Source organism: Capricornis sumatraensis, chromosome 2, assembly GCF_032405125.1.
Source record: "Capricornis sumatraensis isolate serow.1 chromosome 2, serow.2, whole genome shotgun sequence".
Classification (NCBI taxonomy): domain Eukaryota; kingdom Metazoa; phylum Chordata; class Mammalia; order Artiodactyla; family Bovidae; genus Capricornis; species Capricornis sumatraensis.
In genome coordinates this window covers 110,062,603-110,072,490 of record NC_091070.1, presented here as the reverse complement: position 1 = coordinate 110,072,490, position 9,888 = coordinate 110,062,603, and the positions used below count along the sequence as shown (strand labels likewise).

Below are 9,888 nucleotides of genomic sequence, written 5' to 3'. Positions count from 1 at the left end.
TCAGTGAATCTGACCTCTGCTTGTGAGTTAATTCTCTACCTCCCAAGACTAGTTATTCCACTTGGGCCCTCTTGATTGCAAAAAATAATTTTATGTTCTTTTGTGTTAAATATCTTCTTCATTAGTAATATTTCTGGGATGTATTATGAGAATTGCAAAATTCCCAGGAGGTACGCACACCTGCAGGGGTGGGCCATTCCTACTGGAAGTCTTATGGCTTTGTGTCTAATGGCTTGTGGGCTTGAGAGGAGAGAAGAGGGCTCAGATGACAACAGGATCTGGGGATGCCACCACTGCCCAAAACGTCCCTGCTTCCAGGGATCACCAGTTGGTCCTTTAGTTTTTAAAGTCAATGCCTACCCACACTATAAATTATCATGGTGGTATATATTCAAATTTCAAGACATTTCTCTGGCAATACTACAAAATTTTAGCAGAACTAATTTTAAAGAGCTATTCTGCAATAGTAAATATTTCTAAAAACTAAAGTGATGGAGGAGATGATGGCAGAGGAGTAGGTGGACATGGACTACATCTCTCTCCATGGAAACATCAGGAATACACCTTCAGACACAGAACTGCATACAGAACACCAGCTCAGAGTGGCCATGCGTACCTGACTAGCGGAAAAGAATACATAGGACCACACAAAACTCAGTAGGATGAAGGAACCAGGGGGAGAAACAGGAGTGTTAGTAGGACTGGACCTGCCCTTGGAGGGTGGGGGAACTGAAGCGGGGGTCCCATCCCCACATCGGGGCATCTGAGTCAGAGGAGAAACATTTAAGGCTGAGAGTGAAACAGCTGATCTGCGGTAAAATCAGACAGTCCTTGCCACAGCCATACATACCCCAGACGGGGACACAGGTCCCCTGGGAAGGCACACCAGCTGGGAGCTGGAATTTAGGGATTGTGGAGCAATCCCAGGGCGAGGGCTGCTGTTGACTGCAGAGAGACGGATCGAGGGGATGTGGGGGAGGAGACTGTGGTGGGAAATGCCTGTGGAGAAAAGCCGGGCAGCCATGGAAGCAAGATGATACTGCTGAGTCATGCATAGGGGGTGGGGCCATCACCATAGCCTCTCTCTCCCCACACCCGCCATCAGCAGCTGAACAATAGAGAGGCTGGCCCGTCAAATGCCTGACGCACTGAACTTCAGAGTAGGACACCACCCAGGGTGCCCCTTTAAGTGACTAATGAGCCGATCTACAGAGCAGGACCCCAGCCAGGGGGACCACTCTATGTGCCTGACGCGCCAAACAACAGAGAAGGACCCCAGGCAAGGAAGCCCTCTAAGTGCCTGAACAAGCAGAGCTATGGAGAAAGACTGGCCAAAGAGCCCTTCTGATCGCCAGCTACAAAAGGCTTGAAAAAAGACTCTGATAGGGTCATAACTCCTGCAGCAGAGGCAGTCCATGTCCCTGCACACTTGGCGCCACCAGGGTCCCTGCAAGCCAAGCAGCTGTGTCACCTTCATGCTCAACTCTCACTGGGGCAGAGCTGCCACTGGCAAAAAACGCCTTGCGTCTATGCACACAGGGTTGCTTGGGTCATGTCCAGCTCTGTGACCCTGTAGACTGTGGCCTGCCAGGCGTCTCTGTCAGGGAGAGGTGTTCTCCAGGCAAGAATACTGGAGGGTTTCAGCCATTACTGGTTGCCATGCCCTCCTAGAGCACTATATTCCCTGCTGCCCTAGCCGCCAACCCCCCGGAGTACCTGGTGCTGCCAGAACCCCTGTGACCCAAGTAGCTGCACCACCTCCACACCTGGCCCTGACAGAGGCAAACCCAAGCCCTCCAGGGCAGCCTTAGGAGGAAACTCCAGTGGACGACCCACATGTAGAGGTGGAAATAAAACCACAACTGAAACTCAGGAGCAGTGTGGCTAAGGAAGAAGACCCAAAACCTTCCCGCCAGCTGTACAAGCTGCATATTAAATCCACACGATCAACTAGGCAGACTCTGTGTCTACGGAATATACAAAAGGTCATTGAGAGCTCCCACAAAAGAAGTTCTGATAGCTATGGACATTGGAGGCAAGAACACACAGGAGTAGGACCAGATTAGAATCTGAGCTGCCCTCACAGCAGGTCCAGAGATCAGCACAGTGTTGGAGGGCATCCTAGGGAGGTGAGGTGGACTGTGACTCCCAGAGAGGGGAACGACTCTGACAGCAGTGACTCAAGAAAAACATTTACTGTTATTCTTATGTTTTGACTTGTTCTGTAGATTCTTTTGGATTTCCACCCCCCTTCTTTTTTCCCCTCTGTTGTGGTTGTTGGTTTTATTGGCGTTATGAAATCTAATCAAGATTTGAGCTTCTTTTTCCTCAGTCACATTTTTTACCATTGTTATAAACCTCTGCCTCTACATTGGGCTTTTGCAGTTCTGTGGAGTGTTCCTCTTTTTTCTCTCTCTTTTTCTAATTTTTAAGTTTTCAAATCTATTATTTTTCTACATTTATTCCTTTGTTTACTTTTCCTCCTGTTCTTTTCCCCTTGCAGTCAGTCTTTCATGTATATAAATCTTCTTTATCTACCTCTTTTTGACATTGTATATCCATTCTTTCTTTCTTTCCTTTCTTCTCAACATTTGTTAGTTTTATTTTCATTGCTTTATCCCCCAGTTGGCACCTTGCTTTAGTTTGGTTTTCCAGTGTGTGCTTTAGTTAGTTTTGTTCTGATAGATATACTTTTTGGTTTCCTTTGTTATCCAGGTCAGTCTATTGTACTTTACTTTTGTTGGACTGTTTTGATTTTACTTATGGGTGTATATGTATATATGTACATTCAGTCACACTTTTTATTGCTGTTATAAACCTTTGCCTCTACGCTGGGCTTTTGCACTTCTGTGAAGTTTTCCTTTTTTTTCTTTTTTCTTTCTTCTTCCTTTTTTTTCATTTCTGTTTTTTATAAATTTAATTTTTAATTTTTTTAACCTATTAAACTCTTTCTATATTTATTCCTTTGTTTGCCTTTCCTACTGTCCTTTTCCCCTTGCAGTTAATCTTTAATGTATATAAATCTCCTTCATCTACCTCTATTTAACTTTGGATATCTGTTCTTTCTTATTTTCTTTCTTTCCTTTCCTCTCAGTGTATTTGTTAATTTTGTCTTCATTCTTTTATTCGCCACTTGGCACCTTGCTTTAGTTTTGTTTTCCAGTTTGTGCTTCGGTTAGTTTTCTTCTTAACTGGTAAATATGATTTTTTATTTCCTTTGTTTGCCAGGTCAATCTACAGTACATTTTTTATTGTTGTTGTTGGACTGTTTTGACCTCGCTTATGGGAGTATATGTATATGTGTATATTCCATTATTTTAATTATTACTTGTCTGATTTTGTAACTGCCATTTGTCTGGGGTTCATCTTTGGTTTCTTGTTTTTGGATATTTGTTTTAATCTCACTTAACGCCATAACAAACCATTTGTGGAACATCATTCCTAACCAAAGATCCAGCCCTGAGACTTTGGAGTGGGAGCACTGACTCCAAGACCCTAGACTACCAGAGAACTAACCCTCAGTTCAGTTCAGTCACTCAGTCGTACCCGACTCTTTGTGACCCCATGAACTGCAGCACGCCAGGCCTCCCTGTGCATCACCAACTTCCGGAGTTTACCCAAACTCATGTCCATTGAGTCAGTAAAGCCATCCAGCCATCTCATCTTCTGTCGTCCCCTTCTCATCCTGCCCCCAATCCCTCCCAGCATCAGGGTCTTTTCCAATGAGTCAACTCTTCGCATTAGGTGGCCAAAGTATTGGAGTTTCAGCTTCAGCATCAGTCCTTCCAATGAACACCCAGGACTGATCTTTAGAATGGACTGGTTGGATCTCCTTGCAGTCCAAGGGACTCTCAAAAGTCTTCTCCAACACCACAGTTCAAAAGCATCAATTCTTCGGTGCTCAGCCTTCTTCACAGTCCAACTCTCACATCCATACATGACCACTGGAAAAACCATAGCCTTGACTAGATGGACCTTTCTTGGCAAAGTCATGTCTCTGCTTTTCAATATGCAATCTAGGTTGATCATAACTTTCCTTCCAAGGAGTAAGCGTCTTTTAATTTCCTGGCTGCAATCACCATCTGCAGTGATTTTGGAGCCCCCCCAAAATAAAGTCTGACACTGTTTCCACTGTTTCCCCATCTATTTCCCATGAAGCAATGGGACTGGATGCCATGATCTTAGTTTTCTGAATGTTGAGCTTTAAGCCAACTTTTTCGCTCTCCTCTTTCACTTTCACCTAGAGGCTTTTTAATTCCTCTTCACTTTCTGCCATAAGGGTGGTGTCATCTGCATATCTGAGGTTATTGATATTTCTCCCCGCAATCTTGATTCCAGCTTGTGCTTCTTCCAGCCCAGCGTTTCTCATGATGTACTCTGCATAGAAGTTAAATAAGCAGGGTGACAACCATAAGAGATGATAAACACTTTTTTCTTTGGTGATGTTCCTAACCAAAGAAATGGTGATGAATCAGACTTAGGAAACGAACTTATGGTTGCTGACAGCTGAAGAGATAGTCAGGGAGTTTGGGAAGGACATGTACACATTGCTATATTCAAAATGTATAACCAACAAGGACCTACTGCGTAGCACATGCAACTACTCAAGCTTCTGTGCCAGCCTGGATGGGAGAGGGGTTTGAGGGAGAACAGATACATATATATGTATGGCTGAGTCCCTCCACTGTTCACCTGAAACTATCACAACATTGTTAATCAGCTATACCTCAATACAAAATACAAAGTTTAAAGTTTGAGAAAAAGAAAAAAAAAAAAAAAAGAAATGGTAATGAGTGATGTTCCTCTTAGAGGAAGGGCTAGAAATGCTGTACAGGCCTGTGTACAACCTACAGGCCTAATGATTGGCAGTATGCCTTCAGCCTGAGACTCTCGCATTCTGCCGTTTAAAGAAGGAGTCTGATCCTGATCCAATTGAAAGGAATGCTTAGTCCTGCAACAGAATATTGTCACATCTGGCTCTAGTGAACCTGAAGTGCCTAAATGCAGAGTGCTGTTACTTCACTGAACTCCAAAGAACAAGTTGTGTATCTGGTTTGCACCTCTTCCATAATGAATAATATGGTAGATTTCAGTTTGAGATTTGCTTTCCTTGTAATATATCAGTTCAGCAGGGGAGGCTGTGGAAAGGGAGACCCATAGCCTTCACTGCCTCAAATCAAGATCACTTACACCTGCCAAAAAGAACTTGACAACTGTGAACAACCAATTTTGGTTAGGTCAGTTTACAAACACATCCTTGCTGACTCATCGTCTATAAATAATCTCAAACCATGGTTTTCTCTCAAGGGTGATATTTCAGACAGTCTTATTGGATAGATCCCTTTGACATCTCTATATAGTCATGAGTTGAAGAACACTCTAAGGTACCTGAGACCACATCTGTTTTTACCCACTATTCTATCCTCTGTGTGTGCCATGTAGTAGGTGTTCAATAAAAACTATTAAGTGTATGCTTTAATAAATGAATATGTAACACATTTTAGCCAGAATGTCCCCAAGTCCAAATCTTCCAACTTTCATTGGACAAAAAAAAAAAAAAAAAAAATCTGCTGACTCAATTTCCTGCACTACATACTCTGGAAAAACCCCATGCCTTCTCTGAGATTTCAAGAGATTCCCAGGGGCCCCTCATGGCTACCTCTGGCTCTGACTTCTTGTTCTTGCTGAATTCTCTCACGTCTCTCCTCCCACACAGTTCTCATCCTTACACTATATGTAGGACCAAGTATGAAGCCTTCCCTTTTATCTGCAAAACATCGCCAATCCAAGGCAGTTGTTGAGATTGCTACTAAAGCAATCTACTGAAGGTTTTTGAATAATAGAGAGGAATTACTGCCAGCCCCAAAAAATAAATAAAAATTAGATATTAGACATCTCTGTTCTCATGTTCCTCAGCATCTCTGAAACAAGGAACTTCCTACTGCTGAATTTCCTTCTCAGAAGAGTGACCCTGCCTCTGGCTCCCAGAGCTATAACAGCCTCTCACTAACTTCCCAACGTTGTCTTATACAGGGAAGCCTAACTCTTTTTGATGCACCATCTCCTGTCTAGGCTGAGTTTTTGCAAGCAAACTGGCCTGTTTAGATGTTTTATCTAACCCAGGAATTTATATCTCTCCCTCTAGGCCGTGCTCTATACCAGAGCACTTACTGTATATATTCTATGAGCCAGGTGTCCTAATAGATGCCAGGATATAAAATGAATAAGAGCTTTCATGGTGGCTCAGTGGTAAAGAATCCACCTGCCAATGTAGGAGACACAGAAGATGCAGATTTGATCCCTGGGTTGGGAAGATCCCTTGGAGAAAGAAATGACAACCCACTCCAGTATTCTTGCCTGAGAAATCCCACAGACAGAGGAGCCTGGTGGGCTGAGATCCATGGGGTCACAAAAGAGTAGGAAGACCTAGCAACTAAATAACAAAAAAAGATGAATAAAATATAGTTTCTAGGAATTCCCTACCCGTCCAATGGTTAGGACTCTGAGCTTTCACAGCTGAGGGACTGGGTTCAATTCCTGGTCAGGAAACTAATATCCCACAAGCCACACAGTGCAGTCAAAACAGAAATATACATATATAGTTTCTATATTAAAGAGACTCAGTTATCATTTCTTAATCTCAATATCTCATTTCCATGACCCAGCTGTCCACTTACATTAAAATGAAGTAAAATGAAGTCAGTCTCCATCTTCAGCTTCAACATGTTGTACTTTGTTAATAGCAGTCAGATTGGTTATACATGTTAATCTCCAAACCTCCCTATCCCTCCCCTCCACCCTTCCCCGCTGGTAACCATAAATTTGTTCTTTAAGTCTGTGAGTCTATTTCTATTTTTGTATATAAGTATATTTGTATCATTTCTTTTTAGATTCTACATATAAGGGATATGGGATATCATACTTTCCTTTCTCTGTCTGACTTACTTCTCTGTCACTGAATATCACAATCTCTAGGTACATCCATGTTGTTGCAAATGGCATTACTTCACTGGTTTTAATGGCTGGGTAATATTCCACTGTATACATGTACCACTTCTTCCTTATCCATTCCTTTATCAATGGGCATTTAGGTTTCTTCCATGTCTTGGCTACTGTAAACATATTGCAATAAACACTGGGGTGCATGCATCCTTCCGGACCATGTTTTCCTCCAGAAGTATACCCAGGAGTGGGATTGCAGAGTCATGTGGCAACTCTAGTTTTAGCTTTTTTAAGGAACCTCCATACTATTCTCCATAGTAGCTATACCAATTTACATTCCCACCAACAGTGCAGGAGGGTTCTCTTCTCTCCACACCCTCTTCAGCACTTAATGTGTGAATTTTTTGATGATAACCATTTTACTGGTGTGAGTTGATATCTCATTGTAGTTTTGATTTGCATTTCTCTAATAACTAGCAACGGCGGACATCTTTTCGTGTGTCTCTTGGCCGTCTATATGTATTCTTTGGAGAAATGTCTATTTTGGTCTTCTGCCCATTTTTTGATTGGATTGTTTGTTTTGATGGTATTAAGCTTCATGAGCCGTTGCCAGATTTTGGAGACTAACCCCTCATCAGTCACATCATTTGCAAATATTTACTCCAAGTCTGTGGGTTGTCTTTTGTTTTGTTTCTGGATTTCTTTGCTGTGCCAAAGCTTTTAGGCTTAATTAAGTCCCACTTATTTATTCTTGTTTCTTATTTCCATTATTCTAGAAAATAGATCAAAAAAGATACTGCTGCCATCTATGTTTGGAGTGCTCTGCCTATGTTTTCCTCTAGGAATTTTATAGTGTTTAGTCTCAACTTTAGGTATTTAATCCACTGTGAGCTTATTTTTTGTATAGTATTAAAGAATGATCTAATTTGATTTTTTTTCCATGTTGTAGTCCAGTTTTCCCACCACCATTTGTTGAAGAGACTGTCTTTTCAAAATTGTGTAGTCATGCCTCCTTCATCATAGATTAATTGACCATGGGTGCATGGGTTTATTTCTGGGCTCTTGATCTTGTTCCATTGATCTATATTTCTATTTTTGTGAGAGTACCACACTGTTTTGATGACTATAGCTTTGTAGGATAGTCTGAAGTCAGGGAACCTGCTTCCTCTAGCTCTGTTTTTCCTTCCTCAAGATTGTTTTGGCTTTCCCTGAAGCATTTTCAGGAATGGAGGACAAGAGACCAAACGTTATCTCAGTGCTCTTATCACTCAATGAACTCCAAGGGTTTAGGGAACTGTAAGACAGGAACTATGGATGAAGACCAATATATATTTCTCATATATTCTGATTATCACCTGAATGATCAGATACACTTTTATAAATCACAATATCATAGGTACTCTTCTAACTTCCATATCTTTCATCATAATATTTGGTTTGGGGTTTGACCCTGATGTCCACCATGATCCTAGTTCCACCTGGTCCACCAGCTGCAGCTCCCCTTCTTCCCGTTGCTGTTGCTGCTTGTACATCTCTTTGGGTTGTGCTTTTTTTTTTTTTTTAATTTACTCATCACATCCCACTGCTGCCAAGCGTTCCTTGGACTTCCCTGGTGGCTCAGATGGTAAAGCATCTGTCTACAATGTGGGAGACCTGGGTTTGAGCCCTGGGTTGGGAAGATCCCCTGGAGAAGGAAATGGCAATCCACTCCAGTACTATTGACTAGAAAATCCCATGGACAGAGGAGCCTAGCAGGCTGCAGTCTATGGGGTCCCAAAGAGTTGGACATGACTGAGTGACTTCACTTCATCATAGAACCAATTTGATAATAGGTGCTTTCTAACAATTTCTTTACTGGCTCTTCATCTGTATATGTGATAAAACAAATCCTCATTTTTTTCATTTATTTTTGTATCCATGGGGAGTTCAATATTTCAACCCTTCCAAAATCTCCAACCTATTATTTAATTTGTTCTTCAGAAGTATCTGGGCTCAAGCTACCCACAAAAATCTTTTTAGGAGATTTCTTGCCTCTTAAAGCATTGACTTTTGGGGGTCTATCAATTTGCCATCTAAGTAGTGTTCTTTCACTTCCAAAGTCTTATTAACACTAGCAGCATCTCTGAAAAGCACAAATCCAGGTCCTCTTGATCTTTGAGTAATCGGATCTGTTTTGATTATGCAGCCTACAGCTTACCAAGTGAGATAAGTATTCAGTCAGGTCTTTCTTGTTTATATACCAACTCAAGGCTCCAATAAACATTTTACTATCATCCTGCTGATCCTTCCTGATGTTGATCTTGTAGCCCTCTGCAAATTCTTCTGGGTCATCATACTTATTTACATGCTGCATGGTGGGGGTGCAGCACCAGCTCAGCCTGAGTCCAGGCAGCAGCGATGATGGTGCATTTTATGGAGTTGAATTGAAAATGATGGCAGAAGGGCCCATTCCTTGAATTTTTTAATATTTTGACTTATTGGGGCCTTACCTGCCCTGGAAGAACTATCCCTGTCAGGGTTAGCTAATTCCTAAGGGTAGCAAACAACTTGCCTGTGAACTTTTCTGTCATGTGCAAACCAACCAATACAGGGCTGGTACCCTCAGCCTCCTGTCTGTGAGGGTCTCACAGTCCAGGACACTATCAACCTGCCCCAGTCACCAAAGACCTGAAATCAGACAACTAGAGACAGCCCCTGTGCCCCAGAGCCCACTGAAATTATCAAACTAGCCAATCCTAAACCTGCTTATCCTGCTTTACCTCTTCCTGTGGAAACCACAATAAGGGCTCTTGCATAAGATTTCCCCTCACTATCTCTGCCTCCTGATTGACCCTGGTTTCTGCCCTTTGTGGCCCCCTCCACCCTGATGCTGGGAAAGACTGAATGCAAAAAGAGAAGAGGGTGGCAGAGGGTAAGATGGTTAGATAACATCACCTACTCAAAGGA

The 9,888-nt window shown here is 42.3% G+C and overlaps 1 pseudogene; it reads right to left on the bottom strand.

The window, feature by feature from the left end:
* Positions 1-8,346: 8,346 nt before the first annotated feature.
* Positions 8,347-9,295, bottom strand: LOC138097562 (heterogeneous nuclear ribonucleoprotein D-like pseudogene; annotated as a pseudogene).
* Between the last annotated feature and the right edge of the window lie 593 nt (positions 9,296-9,888).